This window comes from Nannospalax galili, unplaced genomic scaffold (genome assembly GCF_000622305.1).
Source record: "Nannospalax galili isolate Female #2095 unplaced genomic scaffold, S.galili_v1.0 scaffold632, whole genome shotgun sequence".
Lineage (NCBI taxonomy): Eukaryota > Metazoa > Chordata > Mammalia > Rodentia > Spalacidae > Nannospalax > Nannospalax galili.
The window spans coordinates 106,640-127,009 of NW_008332816.1; the positions used below are offsets into that span (position 1 = coordinate 106,640).

Consider the following 20,370-nt stretch of genomic DNA (forward strand, 5'->3'; position numbering starts at 1 on the left):
CAAAGCTACCATACACATATAAAAAAGAAAATGTAATGTTTTTCTTTCTCAGTCTGGGATACCTCACTTAGAAAGACTGTTTCCTTTTCCACCCAGTGGCCTGTGAATTTCATAATTTTGTTTTTTGTCATAGTTGAATGATATCTCATTGTGTAAATGTCCCAAATTTTCATTACATATTCATCAGTGGATGAAAATCTGGGTTGTTTCCATTTCCTGGCTACTGTGAAAAGGGTAGCAATGAACATACATGATTAGGTATCTCTGTTGAAGGTATAGGGTCTTTGGGTTATATGCCCAAGAGTGGTGTGGCTGGGTAACAGGGTCAGATTGATTTCCACCTTTCTGTGAGGCATCTCCACACTGATTTGCATTTTGGCTGCACAGTCCGCACTCCCACCAAGGGTGGGTGACTGTCACCCTTGTCCCGCATCCCTGAAAACATTTGTTAATTGTTTGGTTTTGGGGTGCTATTCATGGTGAGTGGAGTATTAAGAAATCTCAAAATGGTTTTAATTTGGATTTCCCTTATGACTATTGATGCTGAACATTTTAAAGGAAGTTCTTAGACATTTGCATTTCATCCTTGTTGAACACCCTGTCCAGCTCCTTGCCCCATTTTAAATTGGACTGTACAGGTTTTGATGGTTAGTATTTTGAGCTCGTTGTATATTCCAGATAGTAGCCCTCAGTTGCCACCAGAAATTGAAAACAAGACCCTACTGCTGTAGACAGTACACACATGAGCTATAGAACAAAAAGGAGAAATCAAGTTGGTACTGATTTCAAAGTTTCATCTCCACTGGCTAGTCTTCATAGTGATGGAAAAGAAATTGAACCCATAGATGACTAAGCACAGGAAAATAGTATTTCCTATTTTGTGAGAAGACACATTGCTTGCAGACAATAAAATTTCAAGTAATTAATAAAAAGGTTATATTTTAAAAAGAAAAACTGGGACTACATTGAATCATCTAATATAAGTGCTCAGAAGTGGAACATGAGATAAAACATGCTGTTTCAACATATTTTAGTGGTAACATTTAAAAATATACCTATAAAAATGTTAAAGCTGTAATGATATGCTTCTTCTAAAAAAAAATAAAAATAATATTTTTTAAAATGTAGGAAACAGCATACCTTGAAATGAAGATCTTCTTTAAAGGGTAAAAACTCATCCAATTTATATCTTACAGGGTTTATACTTAGTTCAATATTGTATAACTGTATTGATTCAACTGTGAACCTAAAAATTTACAGCCACTTTTGAAAGAGATGTATCCTTGCTCTGGAGTGTTACTGAATATATTAAAGCTGTAATAAAATGCTTCTTCTAATCATGTGATTATTAAATTAAAAAAAATTTTTTTAAATCCAAAATTCCTTATAGGAATGAAACATGAAATAATATAGAATTAACTTTCCCAAGGTGTGCTGAGTAATGAAAACCTCAGAGATGAGCCAATGTTGAGTGGGAAGAGACATGTGGGACATTTACAGTGTCCTATGCATTTCTCTCTCTCTCTCTCTCTGTTTTTTTTTTTTTCCTTTTCTGGTGTTTGTGATACAGGGTCTCCTTGTAGTCCCAGCTGGCCTGGAATTATTTGTGTAGGTAGACAAGGCTAGCCTGAATCTCACAGAGATCCACCCACCTCTGCATCCCGAGTGCTGGGTATAAAGGAGTGCACCAAACCAGGCAACTTTTAGTTGGAACAGTTACTTATACTGAATAATTACGTAGACTTTTAAAACTCATTGGTTAGTAAATTAATATCTGTGTAATCAAATATATAAAAAACCTTCTAAAAGAGAATTATAAAAAGATATGTTAAGTTAAAAGCAAAAAGAACAGTTCAATTAAAAGGAAATCTGGTGACTTTATATTTCACTTGACTGCTTGAAACAATGAATACATTTGAACCCAGTTTTCTTTCCCGTCTAGAAACACTATGTCCATTACAGGGTGAATAGAAAGAATGTGATACTTTGGATGTCATCATTAGAAATCTCATACTGAGTGACTGAGTGACAGGACTGATTGATTCAGTACCATAACGAAAGTCAGAAGGGAGCTGGAGAGATGAGTTAGCCGTTAAGAGCACTGGCTGCTCTTGCAGAGGACTTGGGTTTGGTTCCTAACACCCACATGGGAACTAACAACTGTCCTGAACTCCAGTTTTAAGGGATCCAATGCCCACTTCCGACTTCTATGAGCACTGCATAACATGGGTGCTTTTACATACCTGCAGGAAATACACTGTTATACATAACATAAAAATAAATTTTAAAAAGCCAGACATGGTGACTCATGCCTTTAATCCCAGCACTTGGGAGGAAGAGAGCAGGTGGATGTCTGTGAGTTCAAGGCCAGCCTGGTCTACATAGCGAGGAGACCCTGTCTCAAAAGACCCCCCCCCCAAAAAAAAAGAAAGAAAAAAGAAAAGAAAGTCAGGGCTGGGCATGGTGGTGCACACCTTTACTTCCAACACTTGGGAAGCAAAGGCAGGTGGATCTCTGTGAGTTCAAGTCCAGCCTGGTTTACATGGTGAGTGTCATGTCAGCTGGGGTTACAAAAAAAGGAAGAAGAAGAGGAGGAGGAGGAGGAGGAGGAGGAGGAAGAGGAGGAAGAGGAGGAAAAAGAAACTCAGGAGAGAAGATCATGCTTTCTCAAACATAACTATAGAGGCTGTTATTCTACAGGAAGAACTCAATCATGAACCCAGAGCAGCAAATACCTGAGGACAGGTTAGGTTAGTTCAATGATTTTCCATCATTCTCTCATGTCACATTTCCCAGGTGAAGAGCCCCTAGATAATGATCGCTGTCTCTTTGATTATATTTACTTATTTTTATTTTGTGACATGCGCTATGCATTTGTGATGTGCATCATGATGTTTGAAGAGTAGACACACTGTACGTGACTCATGCTACATAGTGAACACGCACGTTCCTTCACGTTCCGAGCATTCTCTGGTCAGGGCACATTATATTCATTCTCCTGTTACTGTCTCAGCAGAAAATACAGAGATAACTAAGGGACACTGGATCTTTTTTAACTTATTTCTCCTTTGAAGCTGGAATTTTATTTCTTTTCTCTCATGTTTCTACACAACAGATTGTGGATTTATTTCATCTGATCTACAACTGAACAAAATTATTCATCAGATAGAATAGTATACTTTGGCTCCATCTTTAGAGGTAGAGGTTTCAGTCCAGTATCCATGGGGCTCAGAGACTAACAGACAATGTCCATGCTAAACCATAGATGGAAGTCATGACATAAGAATCTCATCTCATGGCTGATGAGAATTACAGAGAGAAGGAAGGTACCTGAAGGAGACACAGCCTCCAAACCACGGCTCTGTGAACTGTATCCTATCTGTGAAGAATACTGAAGTCAGAAAGATTATGAATGAACAAGCCTATGAGCAGCATGAGAAAGCATGGATCCCAAAGAAGCCAGGAGTGACTCGCATCTGCACAACAGGAGGATATGCAAATTTCTAAATTCAGAGAGGCCAGGGGTGGTGGCGCATGCCTTTAATCCCAGCACTTGGAAGACAGAGGCAGGCTGATCTCTGTGAGTTCAAGGCCAGCCTGGTCTACATAGTAAGTTCCAGGACAGGTGGGGCTACAGGGAGATCCTGTCTCAAAAAGACCAAAAAAAAAAGGTAGATAGATGGTGGCACATGTCTTTAATCCTCAGAGAAATCTTTTGGAGATGGATGATGTCTTGGGCAATGGAATTAGTCTGAAATATTATACAAGCTCAATTTTTACATCCTCTTTTCTGAACAACAGTATATAGCAACAGTAAGCAGAAAACAGAGGAATCCACAAATGCCATATGCAAAGTCACACATATTTAACAAATTCTTATTTAAAATGGGAAGACAATATACAATTTCTTGCTATATAAATAGTCTAAGCGATTCACATCAAAGACATATTTTTGGAAGAAATGCATTAATACTTCTAAAGCAATGGAAATCACAAGGACTCAGAAGGGCACAAACGCTTTTAGCACAGAAACAAAACAAAAGGCTTAAAATTTACTGATTTTACAATATGTTAAAAACTTGATTCACACTGGGTATGGTGGCACACGACTTTAATCCCTGAACTTGCAAGGCAGAGGTGGACAGATCTTTGTGAGATCAAAAGCCGACCTAGTCTCCATAGTGAGTTCTAGGTGTTGGGAGACCTCTGTTATGCAAGTCGAAGCCCCTTCACACTGGACAGCTCATGCAGCTCGGGAATGTGCTGCGGGCTCCTTTTCATAGCAAGGTGCTTTCTGGCATCTTTCCTGTCTCTCCCTTTGAAGAGGCCACCACAGATGCCTTGACATAAACATGGCCTTTGGCTCTATGCATACCATGCCTTCCTGTGTGTGATTTTTACAGGTAGACAATAGTCTAACAGAAACCCACTTCCACATGTAAATAGAATATCTCACAAAGTATCTAAAAGCTTTTACCACTACCCCCATGGTATATAAATATGCTAGTCTTCTCTTAATAGTCGGAGATCAGGTCAGAGACTGGGTCCCGGAGATTGGGTCCCAGAAAGCTGCATCAGAGAGAGCTGGACAGCAAGGAGCAGAGATACAATAAAGCAGTAAACACAGACTAAGCCGTGCCTTGAGTCCTGTGTCTTACTACCTGTGACCTGATCTCACTGGAGAGCAGCACTCTCCATTACCGACCCAAGGATACCCCAGCTTTCGCCGCCTCTGTGCCTCTTCCCTGTGGAGTTCACTGGCCAGAACTCCACAATCCTGAGGAAGGGCACAAGAGTGTAATAGAGGCAGGATTCTGACTAGATAATACTCTAGTAGCAGAGGAAGCTCTCCGCTCCAGAGAAGTGTGTAGCTATCAGCTACAGCCAGCATCAGAGAAGTCTGCGCACCTGCCATCTCCAGAGAGGCGCGGCTGGCCAGGCCTGCCCCAGAACCACGTTGGGAGAGTGCAGGTACACCTGACCCTGGGCCATATCCAGAGTGAGTGCGCCCGGGAGCCCAGGCACGCTCCCCACATCGCTTTCGGCCAGGTGTGGCGGAGACCCCAAGGTGCCTGCACACACCACGCCGGGGGTCCAGCGACCCGCCCCATATCTAGGCAACAATCACCCTGCCTCAAATAAACAACAACAACAAACAAACAAAAACAAAACAGACCTTGATTCAATACATCTTAACATATATGACAGAATGCATTAAATCTGCTAACCAGTCACGGTGGGGTGTGGATAGAGGAGAGGTATAAAGATGATTATGATGTTTTGTATCAAATGCACAAAAACTCAATAAAAATATTCATTGAAGAAGGTAGTAAAGAAAAACCCACATTGAAAGTTGACATAAAGGATATGGAATAATTAAACAATTAAATGGTGATATTTGTATATTACAAATTTGCAAAGAGCCAGGCATGGTGGCACGTGCCTTTAATCCCAGCAGAAGCAGGTGGATCTGTGTGAATTTGAAGCCAGCCTGCTTAGCAAGTCCAGGCCAGCTGTGGCTATAGGGAGACACTGTCTCAAAAAAAAAAAAAGAAAAAAAAAAGTCATCTGCCATTTACTACAGGACAAATATTGATGATATTGTTATAAATTAAATCAGTCTCTTTCTAGAGAAACAAGCTATGGCAAAACCATTTTCAGGTCTTTATCCCTCTTTACTTAGGACCTCTCACCTGGGCCCGTCCTTCATCCACTCAAACCTACCTGATTGGCTACAGTCTCCCCTCTCTTCACATCCCAGGGCTCTTTGCTTTGCTCCAGACAGGAGACCAGAACAGGCTTACACACAGCAAGACCTGTGTATGAGACAGAGGCACATGCGCTTGCTGGATTCTTCAGAAAGTACGGGATTTCTAACAGTACTGTGCTCCACTGATAATATAGATAAAAAGAGATGACTCTCCAAATAATTTCCCAAGTTTTATTTCTGACACAATAGAATACACAAGAATTTTTTTTTCAGTTTTCATATGGTGAGTTCTATCACTGACTGAAAATGCAGCTATGGAAATGGAACTTTGAGATTCTGGCTACAGTATCATGTACTAATGTGTGGCTGAAATTAACATCAAAAACAATGAATGTGAGTAATTTCACTAACAAGTGGAAATGGAAAGAAATGATAAAATATAAACATGTTCTTCACAATGCCAAACATTCCCAATAACTAATTTTTAAAGAATCTAAAACTTATTCATCAAAACTAACATATGTACAGAGTAGACTGACGTCTGTCAAAGAAACCAAAATAGTAAAAAATTCTGTATGAAACATCTCACCTACGGACACCAGATTGCTGTAGTTCTCCAACATCACCTCCCTGTACAAAGCCCTCTGAGCAGAGTCTAGGCATTCCCACTCCTCCTGGGAGAAGTCTATGGACACATCCTTGAATGTCAATGGATCCTAAAATGGGAAAAGTAAAGTTTGAGCATGCATCCTTGAACAGGGTACTGGACCTGAGGTAAAAAGAATAAGGTGTCAAGAGAATACAGGTGTCAACGAACCCAGCAGCGCATTCCACCAGGCCTGTGATGTGGGTGGGATTCAAATGATAAGGAAAGTAATATAATATCTGAATAAAGAAAACAAAAATATCAGTTTTATGTACAGTTCAAACAACACTACAGTGGCATATAAGGACCCAAGTCCATCTTCCTTAGGAACTGAAGACTGGCATGTTTGAATTTTCACCTATCACATCAGAAACATTTTTGAGATGGTTGGTCATGAATTCACTGGATTAGCACTGGAGGTCAAAATGGAGAGGTGGATATGCCACATAGGTGATACATATGTAAAGAGTTGATATGGGCCAGGCATGGTGGCACAGGCCTTTAATCCCTGAACTCCAGAGACAGAGGCATGCTGATTCTCTGTGAGATCCAAGCCAGCCTGATCTACATAGATAGTATCTGGACCAGAAAAGGTTACAAGTTCAGAATACCAAACATTTTCAGAAACAAAGAGTACGGAGTCCATGCCCATGGATGTAATTACCTGAAATGACGCCATCTCGCTCCTCCTGTGAGTGTCCTTTCCAGAAATCTTACATAAACAGTCTCCTCTTTTGAGAAACTTCCTTTCAGTTCTCTGTAAATCCACTTCACCTGCCAACATACCAAGAGGAAGAAGCACCTCAGAAAACAAAACAGGCCGTTCTGTCTGCCATCACAGTGGATGCACAGGAAGAAAGCTTTCTGCTTTCCTGCCTTCCAGTGGCCGCCCTACCAGCAAGATCAAGAATTTCTACTACATCATGGGAATGTAGCCACCTCACCTCCTTACCTAAACAAGGCAGAGTAACATGGTTTTCACCCTTTGGAATAGAGGCTACACTAAGCTTTCCTTCAGAAGCACTGGCAGCTGACCCCCAGCCTCACTGTCTTCTGCCTGTGACTGTTAATGAAACAGCACTGATGCTTCTACTGAGCTTCACAGACAGAATCTGTGGCGGAGCCACAAGGGAGAGTTTTCCTTTTAAAGGCTAAAGTTCAGGAATAGTTCACTGTGATATTTAAAAGTCTATTCTTGGGGCTGGAGAGATGGCTCAGAGGTCAGTAATACTGGCTGCTCTTGCAGAGGACCTGAGCTCAGTTTGCAGCACCCACATGGTGCCAACAAGTGTACATAACACCTGTTCCAGGGGTTCCCACACTGTCTCCCGGCCTCCACAGACACGGCTCACATGATTGCACTTATATACATGCAAGCAAAAACTCTTACACATAAAATAAAAATAAATAATAAAAATGAAACCTTTATTGTCTGATGACACAATATTTTACATATCTATGAGGTTTCCTTGATATTTTGTTATATACATACATTGACTACTGATATAGTCAGACATTAATATATCCACATGTAAAATTTTATCCTTTCTTATGGTGAGTGTATCCAAATTGATCTTTTCTAAAAAGGTTTTAAGATATAAAATGCAAGCTGGAGAATTTCTTTCACCATGTTGTGGCATAAAACAGTAGAACATAGTTCAGCCATGAAGCCATGACACTGTGTCTGTTATTTACCCACATTCTCCCCATTCACTGCAAAGTGCTATTGTACCTTCAACATCGATCACCTATCTTTTCTTTTTCTATTTCTCTTATGGCTGAGATCATGTAGTGTTTCAGCTTCCTTTACCTGATACAGTGTCCACCAGATCAATCCTGTTCTCAAGTATGAGAAGATTCCACTCTTTTCTACAGTGGAATTGTAGTTTATTTTTTTAAAAAATATTTTATTCATTATTTTTATTTTATGTATATGAGTGTATTGCCTGCATATACGTAAGTGCGCCCATGTCATGCAATGCCCACAAGGACATAAGAGGCCATCGGATCCCCTGGAACTGGAGTTACAGACAGTTGTTAGCTGCCATGTGGGTGCTGGGATTCGAACCCGGGTCTTCTGCAAGAACAGCCAGCATTCTAAACCACTGAGCCATCTCTCCAGCCCCTGTAGTTTATTCTTTAGAAATACCACATTTCAGTAAATCTTTCATTTGTTAATGGGCATTTCAGTAGATTCCCTATTCTTCAAACAGTGCTGCCATAATTAGGGAGTGCACATATCTCTAGCCCATACTGAATTCACTTCTTTTCAGTGTCCATTCAGGATTTGGTGGTAGGAGCCACACTTAAGAGAGAACACCTGTGGCCTGTTTTCAGCATCTGTTTTTACCTCACTTAGTAAAACCATTTCTAGTTCCATCCATCTCCCTGCAAATTCCTTGATTTCCTTTTCTTTTACCACTCCATGTGTAAATGTCCCGAATTTACACGATCCATTCATAGGCTGAGGGACATTTAGGCTGTGCATCTGAATTCCAAAAAGAGTAAAATAGAAACAGTTTTTAAACTCTGGCTTATCATGTACTTACCTGAGACATTAAATGTATTTCTTCTGATGAGTTGGGAGGACTTTGGTTGAAATTAAGACTCTCACATTCTTGAAATTTCACAGGCAATATTGAAGGATCAGTCACTTTATAATAATTGGGCTTATAAGGCAGTTTTCAATCCTGAAGCTACCTTGTGATGTTTCTTCCAGTATATACATTTTAATATGAGAATTCATGAAATGGTAATTGTGTTAATAGTCAATTTCAAAAATGTACGAAGAGAACAAAATATCACACAGCACCTCCTGAATACATATAGTTCTTCTTTGTCAAAAGTTAAGGGGCCGCAGAGATGGCTCAGCAGTTAAAGCAACGGCTGCTCGTGCAGAGGCCCAGGATCAGTTCCCAGCACCCAGAGGGCGGTAATGACCATCTGTAATTTGAGTTGCAAGTGATACAATGCACTCTTCTGACTTCTGCGAGCATTTCCCAACATGTGTGCACATACATAAATGCAGGCAATACACTCATACACATAAAATAAAAATAATAACTAAAACGTTATAAATTAATATTAAAAAATGGAATCTATCCTATAAGTTTGCATTTTAATTTATGGATATCTGACTCCATGTCTCACAAACGTAATTTCTAATGCTTGATGATAATCTTTTTCCACACTAATAAAGTGTGCAGGGGTGTCACCTTTCTCTTGAGTGTGTTTCAGGACATCACCATCACCCCCAGGATCGCAGCTTAATGCACAAGATACCAAGTGCTCCAGCACCTTTGTATGCCTGTGCTGGGTGGTTCATGATCTGAAAGTACCTGGATTTCTCAGGGTTGGAGAGATGGCTAAGTGGTTAAGAGCACTGACTGCTCTTGCAAAGGACCCGGGTTCGATTCCCAGAACCCACGTGGCAGCTACAAACTGTCCTTAAGTCCAGTTCCAAGGGAATCCAAAGCCCTCTTCTGACCTCCGCGCATTGCACAACACGGGTGCACTCACATATACTCCTGACCTGAGTGTAGGCAATACACTCATACACATAAAATAAAAATAAATAGCCAGGTGTGGTGGCACACGCCTTTAATCCCAGCACTTGGGAGGCAGAGGCAGGCAGATCTTTGTGAGTTCAAGGCCAGCCTGGTCTACATAGTGAGTTCCAGGACAGCTGGGGCTACAAGGAGACCCTGTCCCAAAAAAGACCAAAATAAAATAAATAAATAAAATATTTTTTAAAAAAAGAAAGTACCTGGATTTCTAACACAGTATTGTGCTCAATAGATAAAGAGCAAACACAACAGGGAATTCTACCAATGACTCTCCAGTTGGAATAGTCTGTCAGAACACTGATATTTACAGAGATTCTTCAGGTTGCATATCTAGTGTTCCACCTCTAATGACAGCTCAGTCCAAACTCCAGGTTAGAAATGGAACTTTATGATTGGTTGACAATATTATATGCTGTAAAATTTCTGAACTGACCATGGAACAAAATGAAAGAAGCACAACCCCTCCCAAAGGACAAACATGAGAACAGACACAGTTACATTACAGTGTTCTTTTCTCCTCTGAGAATTTCACTTTATGAGATGTGAGAATCATTCACACAAAGTTAACACACACACACATAGTAGTTCCCCAAGGAACTTGGTGTATGAATTAGAAATTCTGTAAGAAAAATACCTCACCAACAAAAACAAGACAGCTATAATTGTCCACCGTCAGGTCTCTCTGCAAAGTGCTCTGAGCAGGATCTAGGCACTCCCTCTCCACCTGTGAAGTCCACAGTCACATCACTGAATGTCAACACACCCTGAAATGAAGAATAACATTTGACCACATGTTCACAGGCAGATTGCTTTTCATGATTCAAGGAAAGCAAAAAGATTGAGAGGCATTTTCTGATGTAGGGTGGATCATAGTATTCTGCAGATGCTTTTTGACATTGTCATATTCTCTAACACATTTTCTAACTGTGGAAATAGTATAGCAGGATATCCTCATATTTAGCATGCGTACTATGATTTTATGGGCTAGCGTGTCTAGAATTAAGAAGTCAACGTAATGTACACATTTTAATGTTGTATTCATATCACGAATTATATATTAAAACAGAACAATTAATGGTGATTTAAAAGTTTACTTAAGTGTTAATACAACTATAACTGTGGATGTCTGCTAAGATATGTTCTGATTGAATACAATCTAGAATCATTCCTTCTGTGACTAATTCTAACAAGCTCTTTAGGGATGGCAGGACCCCGTGTCCAAGCGCCACTGGCTCAGATACAGAAACGTAGACCACGGAAGTCAGAATGGACTGATGAGTTCACACTGGAAGAGCTTTGTTTTTTCCACAACAGCACGGGAGGAAGCACTGACTTGAAGTACACTTGCTGTACATTCACTATCTTTCTGCCATATTTGCCAACATCAGTTCATTAATTCAAATATTGTATGTGATTATTTTATGAGAACATTCTGGAAACCACAAAATTGCTGATAAAAATCAGGATTGTCTTCGTTCATATGATCTTAAATGTTCCTGAATGTAATAACCTTTAATAATCTACATCTAAGAGGATGCACAGGCTAACGTATTCAAGTATTTACAAACGAATTTTGAGACCTGAGCTCCTTCCTGTAGATAAGCAAGAACAAAGTTTAAATCCCTGGTGAGCTCCGAGGACCTGTCCTCTGCTCTCAGCCCCCGAACTCTGACTGCAGAGGGTCCCCGGCCACTCCGATCACATGACCAGGAGTCTTTCCCGCGGCCTCAGGTTCAGTCCACATTCTCCTCCCACCTGCCAGTCCCTCTCCGACCCGACCCGCATCCGCTCTGCACCAACCGCTCCATGTGGTTCCCGTGGCTGGGGGGAACGTTCGCATCCAGCTGAGTCTCGGTTGGGGTGAACTTTCGTATGCTGGAGACCGGTCCGGTTCGTCCGCCTCCGGTTCCGCAGCACCCTGCTCCTGAGTGGAGTGCTCCTTCTCTGAGGAGTTTTCCAGGCCCCCAGGACCCAGAGTCCCGCCAGACTTCAGCGCCACTTTGCTTCTGCTATGGCCCCGCCCACTCCGCCCCAGGTTCCTGTTACATCACTCTTCTGAGTCCGCCCCTGCCACACCCCTTCTCTAACCACATTGACTTTGCTCCACCTCCGTTCTTTGGGTTTCTCCTCTGACCCAGGTGACTGTCCCTGACCCACTCAGACCCCGCCCCTCGCACGCACCTCTAGATCCCAACCAACTGGCTCCAGCTGTCAGTCTAGCCCTGGACGCAGTACACAACTTTTTACAGGGCTGCTGTGGACTTAAACCACACCTGGACCTAATAAGACACCCTACCCCCTACCTGGACACCCTCTTGAGACACCCCAAAGACACCCAGCCTGAAGCCTCACCTTGGGAGTCCAACCTCCTGGGATAAAAAAAACTCAGGAAAAGACATCAGACAGCTTAAATACAGATGCCCAGAGCCCATCCCCCAAATACTAAAAATACGAAAAACCAAGAAAATATGCTCCCCCCCGCCAAGAAAAAGCAGCAATTCCGCAGCAATTTTCCCTAAGAGAGCAATTTAAAAGAAATCTAAGATACAGAACTCAAAAAAGAACACATAAATATGCACGGGAAGTTCAAAGCATATTGCTCTGAAAATTACGCTGAGACTGACCTGGACAGGGGAGAAGAATTAACTCATACTCAGGAAGCAGAGGAAGTTTATCGCTGACTACACTCAAGCTAACCTGCTCCAAAGATACTGAAGCATGGGCCAGAAATACATAAAGATTTTTATAGAATTTCTCATGTCAGCCCTTGGCAGTAATCATTTGGTAGATCTGAGGCTTCCAGCATCAAGGTATAAGTACCCCTTAGGTTATTATAGGAAATGTAAACAGCATTTCTGCAAAGCAGGTATTTCAGGCAGGTGTGGGCCAGGATTCTGACATTTTCAGTAACATGCAGTATTGCTGATGCCGGAATCATCTCAGGTATTTGAACAGATAAGACACATTGCAGCAAGTATTTCTTCAGGACCACTGCAAGAGGCAGCATTCTTCAAGACCCTCACAGACTATGGTTTTTGTCATTTTGTCTGTCTTGTCCTGTGACAGCTTAAAGCTTAGAGTGGAAAGTCCCTTTATATAGCTTTCTAGCACAGATCTAAAGTAGAGGTTTAGAAGGCAAATGCCTTCAAAGCACTGTTACAAAGTTCTGTTTCTCCTACACACATCAACAAGGACACTTATTATTAGGCATACATAGGCTCTTATCAAAAACATTTATTGGTACTTACTCATCTACCACACAGAACAAAGTTATACTGAGGTTCATTGGTTCCAAACTGGGTTAATTTGTCTTCATCAATATAAAGAGGAAACAAACACCTGAATGAACTTGGACAGAAATAAAATGAATTGCAAGAAAACTTTTACAAGCAAACGGCTAGATGAAATAACTAGGACAAGGTGGATATGAAAAGTGAATTCAATAATTAGACACAGAAACACTAAAGGAAACAAGAACTGAAATGAAGCAAGAAACTTAAACTTAATTACCCTAAGGAAAACCTCAACAGAGAGCGTCACTACCAGAATAGATCATATACACAGATCAGAACACAGAACGTGCGGCTTGAAGAGGGAGGAGGAACTGGATCAAGCAATCTAGCAAAAGGACAGATTTTTTTCTTTTTGGTCTTTTTGAGACAGGGTCTCCCTGTAGCCACAGCTGTCCTAGAACTCACTGTGTAGATCAGACTGTCCTTGAACTCACAGAGATCTGCCCGCCTCTACCTCCTGAGTGCTGGGATTAAAGGCATGTGCCACCACGCCTGGCCCACAAGGACAGATTTTTTAAAAATAAAGAAAGAAAATGCTCCATACTAGTAAAAGATACCAACTGCATCATCTACATTGATAAAAAAAATTCCTCTATCGTTTTATATATTAACTGTCACCCTGGAGAGCTTTCAAAAGATGAATAATCATTTCCTTCACTTTTTAAATGAAGTGACACTAAAAGACCACATTTATCTTTTCCCCCAGAGATCTCCCCTATTACCAATCAAATACCTGAAATTTCTCTAACAGTTTTCACCTTGAAAAAAGGTGGGTTTTGAGAGAAATTGGATGTCTCAAGAAGTGCCACAGGAAGCCCATGGCTGACAATCCAAGGCCTGAACTCATCCTGCAGTGTACGTCAGTTACCACAAGAGGGCGGTCTTGTCGTTTTGCTAACAAGTTTGCCTTCCAGAAATCAATGTTAAAAGTGCTTAAACCAGGCGTGGTGGCGCAGGCCTTTTAATCCCAGCACTCAGAAGGCAGAGGCAGGCGGATCTCTGTGAGCTCAAGGCCAGCCTGGTCTACATAGTGAGTTCCAGGACAGCTGAGGCTACAGGGAAACCCTGTCTCAAAAAGACCAAAAAAAAAAAAGTGCTTTTAGGAAAAGAATAGGATATTTGTTGTTTTTTTTTAGGATATGCAGGAATTTTAGGAAAACATTAAAAGACAAAACCTGAAAATTATGGACAGAGAAGAAAGAGAACTCCAGAACAAAGGAATGGATAATATTTTAAATTCACTTATACAAGACTATTTCCCAAATCTACAGAAAATGTTATCCAGACAAGTACAAGAAGCCCACAGAATATCAAATAGACAGGGTCAGAAAAGAAACTCTCCATGGTATATCATAGTAAAACCACTAAATATACAGACTAAACAAAGGTACTGAATGTTGCAAGAGAGAAGGGTCAAGTCCCACATAAAGACAGACCCACCACAGTAACAGCAGAATATTCAATGGAAACTTTTCTAAAGATTTTTTCTTTTTCTTTCTTTCTTTCTTTCTTTCTTTCTTTCTTTCTTTCTTTCTTTCTTTCTTTCTTTCTTCTTTCTTTCTTTCTCTTTCTTTCTTTCTGTTTAATGTATATGAGTGTATTGGTTACATGTGTGTAAGTACACCCACGTTGTGCAATGCCCGTGGAGGTCAGAAGAAGGCATCACATTCCCCTGGAACTGGGTTATGGACGGTTGCTAGCCATCATGTGGGTTCTGGGACTTGAACCCAGGTCCTCTGCAAGAGCAGTCAGTGCTCTTGACCACTGAGCCATCTCTCCAGCCCCTCAATGGAAACTTTTAAGTCTGAAGGATTTGCAGAGATTTTTTTTCACAACTGCCAACACTGTTACACTTCACAAAACTATCAAAAGAGAAGTAATGGGTTTTCATGACAGGGACTAAAGGAATATATGAGCACTACGCCGGCTCTACAGAAGATACTGGAAGGAATACTAGGAACAGAAGACAGGGATTAACACATGCAGATGTCACAGGAGAAAAAGAATGCCAACACTATTCCTCAAAATGGCCTAAGAAAACAGAACAAAATCAACAAAAGGACAGGAGTTAATACAAAATAACTCTGAATATTAATGGTCACAAATCCTTGCAGTAAAAGGGCACAGAGTAGCAGACTGGATTAGGGAAGAGGAGCCATCTTTTTGTTGCCTCAAAGAAACACGTGTTGCCAGCAAAGACAGACACCACCTTATGATAAAATGATGGAAAAAGCTACTCCATCATGGAACTAGGAAACCAGCAGGCAAATCTACTCAAATAACACACAAGATAGATTTGAAACTGAATTTAGCAGAAGAGATGAACAATGTCACTTCATCCTCATCAAGGGAACAATTGGTCAAGAGGACACCACACTTCTAAATAGGTACACACTAAAGATATTCTCTCAACAAATTCCAACATATTAATAGTCGGAGATTTCAATACTCCACTATCACCAAGAGACAGGTCATCTGGACAAAAAGTGAACTGGGAAAAATTGGAGTCAGATGAATGCATAAATCAAATGCACCTAACAGACATCTACAGAACAAACACCCAAACACGGGAGGCTACACATTCTTCTCACCATCCCATGAAACCTTCTCCAAAAGGTTTCAAAGATCCCAAGATCAGGAGCAGAGCAAGCCTCAAGAAATTGAGGAACATTGAAATTAGTAGACTTGTATGCACCACTGACAAGTATACAGAAGTCTGGACAACAATCCCATTCACAATGGCCACACCCAAAATAAAGTACCTATGCATAAACCTGACATAGGAAATGCAAGAAGTCTACACTGTCAGCATGAAGAGTCTGAAGAAAGAAATTGAGAAAGACACCAGAAAATGGAAAGACTGTCCATGATCAAGGATTAGAAGAATTAAACTTGCGCAAATGGCCACTCTACCAGAAGCAATCTACAGCTTCTTTCCAATGTCGAGCAAAATACAATATCTCACTGTAGGGAGTGGAAAGATGGCTCAGTGATTAAAAGCACTGGCTGTTCTTGCAAAGTTCCTGGGTTCAGTTCCCAGTAATCACATGGCAGCTAAGAACCATCCATAACTCCAATCCCAGGGGATCTGAGGCCTTCTTCTGCCCTCCGCAGGTACTGCGTGCATGGGGCATTTATATCCATGCAAGCAAAACACTCACAAAAGTAAATAAATAATTTTAAAATAATAGTCCAGGGAAGTTCTTCAAAGATATAGAAAAGTTAACCTTAAAAATTATGTGAAAGCAAAGAAGACCAAGGAGAGCCAAGTCAACCCTGAACAAAAAAAATGTCAGGCAATATCACTCTACCTGACCTCAAGGTTTACTACAGAGCCACAGTAATTAAAAGCAGCACAGTACTGGCACAGTGACAAACACATAAATGGATGGGACAGAATAGAAATCCCGGATATTATTCCACAAAAATAGTTCCCTCATTTTTGACAAAGATTCCACAAACACATGAAGGAAAAGGGATATCTTCAACAAATGGTGCCGGGAAACCTGGAGAGCAACACGAAGAAGAAAGAAGCTCAGCCCCATCTCTCAACATGTACAAAATTCAACTCCAAATGCATCAAGGACCTCAATATAAGACGTGGTCTTCTAAAGCTGCTGGAGGAATAGGAGGCAGCATGCATCAGCAGACAGGCATAGGTCATGGTTTTCTGAAGAGGAGCGCAGTAGCCCTGGAAATAAGACTAACTGACAAATGGATCTCATGAAATAAAACCTTCTTCACAGTGAAGGAAGCTGTCAATCCAGAGGCGAGGCAGCCCGCACAAGGAGAGAAAACCTTCTATATACATACATCAGATGATTAGTGATGAGACTATACAAAGAATTCAAATCCTAACACCAAGAAAACAAACCAACCAGTTACACAAGAGGCTGCAGACTAAAGAACGTTAAAGGTTTTCCAAAGAAGAATTACAAATGGCTAGGAAACACTTAAAAAGTATTTTTAAAAAATCCTCAGTCAGTATGGAAATACAGATTTAAAACGCTTTTAAGATTCTATCTTGTCCAGTATGGTGGTGCACACCTTTAATCCCAGCACTCTGGAGGCAGAGGCAGATGGATCTCTGTAAATTCAACTCCATCCTGGCCTGCATAGTGAATTCCAGGCCAGCTGGGACTACAGGGAGACCCTGTCTCAAAGAGACAAAAAAAAAAAAAAAAAAAAAAAAAAAGTCTATGTCACACCATGCAGAATGGCTGTCATCAAGAATCCAGTAACAACAGGGACTGACACAGACATGTTGAGAGGAGATCCTTACACACTGTTGGTGTGAGTGTGAGCTAGTGTTGCCATTTGGAAATCAGTCTGGAGGTTTCCTCAAGGCTAGTACTAGAAATACCCATGTTACCTATATCACCCAGCTATACCAATCTTGCCATATTTCCAAAGGACTGTGGACCCTACACCAGGAATGCTCATACATCCATGTCCATAGCTGCCCCATTCACAATAGCTGAAAAACAGCTGATGCATGGCTCTCAATGGAGCACTGCTTACCTGTAAAGAAAAGTGAAATTTGAAGAAAATGGGTGCAACTGAAAAAAAATTATCCTAAGTGAACTAACTTGGTCTCAAAAGGACGTAAGTCATGTGTCCTCTCACATCAGGAGCCTAGCATTAACTCTGCAGTATGGTGTGTCCAACATGGAGTTCTGGTGCAAGTCAGAAAACAAAAAAGGGGGTTGGGGAGTATCTTAAATGTTGGGGTACAGAATATAGTTAAAAAGAAAGTAAGGTGGGGAAGTGTAGCAGGAGGCCTCCGAAGATGGCATGGACCCAGAGCCCTGGGATTCAGCGACAATTCACTTCATTTCTTGGTCCACAAATAGCCCATCAAAAGGAGCCCATGCCTCCGTACCCTGCTTGGAGCCCGGTGACTGCTAACAGACTGCGTGTTGCGGACCAATCAGAAAATAAGTTGACTAAAGGGACTTGGGGTCAGAGAAAAGGGAAATAGAAGGTGTGCCCCCTCCTGCATTTAACGAGCCTGCAGCACCTCGCCTAGTGCTTGCTTCTACCTGACTCCCAGGGTCTGTGTGTCGTGACGCCGTGCCTCTTGCCCCCCCAATCGGCAGGGGACCCGATCCAGGTCAGGGTCTTCACAGCTGGCCTGAGGAGAACCTGCAACAGGGAAATACTGTGGGTGGAAAGGTTTCGGTGATGAGGGAGGTGGGGTTTGGGAAAGATGAAGGTGGGGATTGGATTAGCCAGAGTAAAGGGAATAGTAAGAAGCCCTTTTGGAGTCAGGCCCTTCTGCTGCCTCTTGATCCCTCTGTTCCCAGGACCAGCTACCTTCGACTCTGGGGCTCACATCTACGCTGCTTAGCTAGTTAGACTTTCCCCCACGCTGTCCCCACCTCCACCCACACCTCGGGCCTAAGCCCCATCTCAAAGCCTCTTGACTAACCTCATAAGCCAGACCCTGTGTACTGGGTCTTGATCACCCTGCTCTGGGACCAGCTCCATTCTCTTTGCTCCGGAGGGGACTTGGATGCTGCTTGGCTAGTTAGACCCTCCCCACGCTGTTCCCATTCCTGCCTTGAGTCTAGGCCCCCTCCAGCTCCTCCCAATGAGAGTTCTGGACTAGCCTGCCAGAATTCTGCCACTGGATCCCCATAGTCTCAAACTGGACCTAGGCCCCTTCACCCTGCTGGAGAGCTCATGACTAGCCACCTTAGAAACATCCTGTACCACCAATAAAAATATCAAAAGTGAAAACCTGAAGCACATTCCCTGCCGTGATGGAATTTTATTCCTCTGGAACCACAAACTGAAACAAAATCTTCCTCGTATAAGGTGCCTTTCTCATGGTGTTTTATCATAAAAATAGAAAAATAACTAATAGAAACAACCAAGGAATTGAAGAAGAAACCCATTGAGTGGGAGAAAAAGTCTTACCAGTTACACATCTGACGGAGGATTAGTATCCAGAATATAGGAAGAACTCAAAAAAACAAAGAAATAAGAAAATTAACAATCCAATAAAAATATGGGCTACAGGCCTGAACAGATAGTTCTCAAAGAAATAAAAATGCTAAGAAATGCAGATGCTCAGATCTGCTGCTGGACAGCAAAATGAAGGAAGGCAAAGGACTCAGCGCTGGTGGAGCAGAGTGAATTTAATTCTAAGAATAGCTTATTATACATAGTGAACAGGGTCAGCCAGGGAACAGCATGCAAAATATAAATCAAGCAAAGTACAAAGGAAAATACTGTTTTTCTTTCCTGTTACTAACCAAATTCTCCCAGAGCTCCAGTCTAAGAGAAAGGAAAACAAGCCCCCACTATTATTCCTTCTATCCCAAGGCTGGGTTCTGCCCTTGACTGGGGACTGCGGTGTTCCACCAATATGCAAACATCCTGTTTTCAAGAGACAGCTGGGCTCTATCTTGTCCTTAGTTTACCTTCTGCAGAATCTGAGCTCCTCCAAAGAAGCACCTTAAAAAGTGTTCAACACCCTTAACACTTAGAGAAATGCAGATAAAAACCACTTTAAGATTCAGACTGGCTAAGATCAAGAGAACAAAAAACACCAAATGCTGGCGAGGATGTGGAGAAAGCGGAACGCTCTTTCACTGCTGGTGGGACTGCAACCACCAGTGCAACCACTATAGAAGGCACTGTAGAGAACCCGCAAAAGACTGAAAATGAATCTACCATATGATCCGGTTATACCACTCCTTGGCATGTACCCAAAGGACTCATCTTACTGTAGAGATGCCTGTACATCCATGTTTGTTGCTGCTCTCTTCACAATAGCTAAGAATGGAAACAACCTAAATGTCCCTCAACTGACAAATAGATAATGAAAATTCGGTACACTTACACAATGGAGTTGTACTCAGCAGTAAAGAAAGATGAAATTTCCAGGTAAATGGATGCAACTAGAGATTGTTACACGAAGTGAAGAAACTCAATCTCAGAAAAGCAAGCGAATTATGTTTTCCCTCATTTGTGTATCAGCACCAATCCCTTATATGTGAGTATATATCCTGATGTAACACCAGGGGGCAGGAAAAGGGAAAGGAAACACGGAGGGAAAGGGAAAGAAAGCCTGAGAGAGGGGAACAGTAGGGAACAGATGTTACCAGGAGGGAGGGGGGAAAGTGGGAGTGTGCAGCTGGGGGGGGG

General features: G+C 41.7%; 1 protein-coding gene and 1 long non-coding RNA gene across 2 annotated transcripts in view; both read right to left on the minus strand.

The window, feature by feature from the left end:
• The window catches only part of LOC103729658 (zinc finger protein 665-like), an 11,867-nt gene extending 6,107 nt beyond the window's left edge, over positions 1 to 5,760 (minus strand). The window contains exon 1 of the mRNA XM_029560916.1: positions 5,725 to 5,760. The gene's annotated coding sequence lies outside the window, so the exon portion shown is untranslated. The remainder of the gene's footprint in view (positions 1 to 5,724) is intronic.
• Positions 5,761 to 5,781: 21 nt separating this feature from the next.
• On the minus strand, positions 5,782 to 10,689 carry LOC115069392. The gene is made up of 4 exons (XR_003848672.1): positions 10,562 to 10,689; positions 7,021 to 7,130; positions 6,300 to 6,426; positions 5,782 to 5,816 (listed from the first exon to the last, which is right to left on the minus strand). It is a non-coding gene; the product is annotated as an uncharacterized LOC115069392 (long non-coding RNA).
• Positions 10,690 to 20,370: the final 9,681 nt, after the last annotated feature.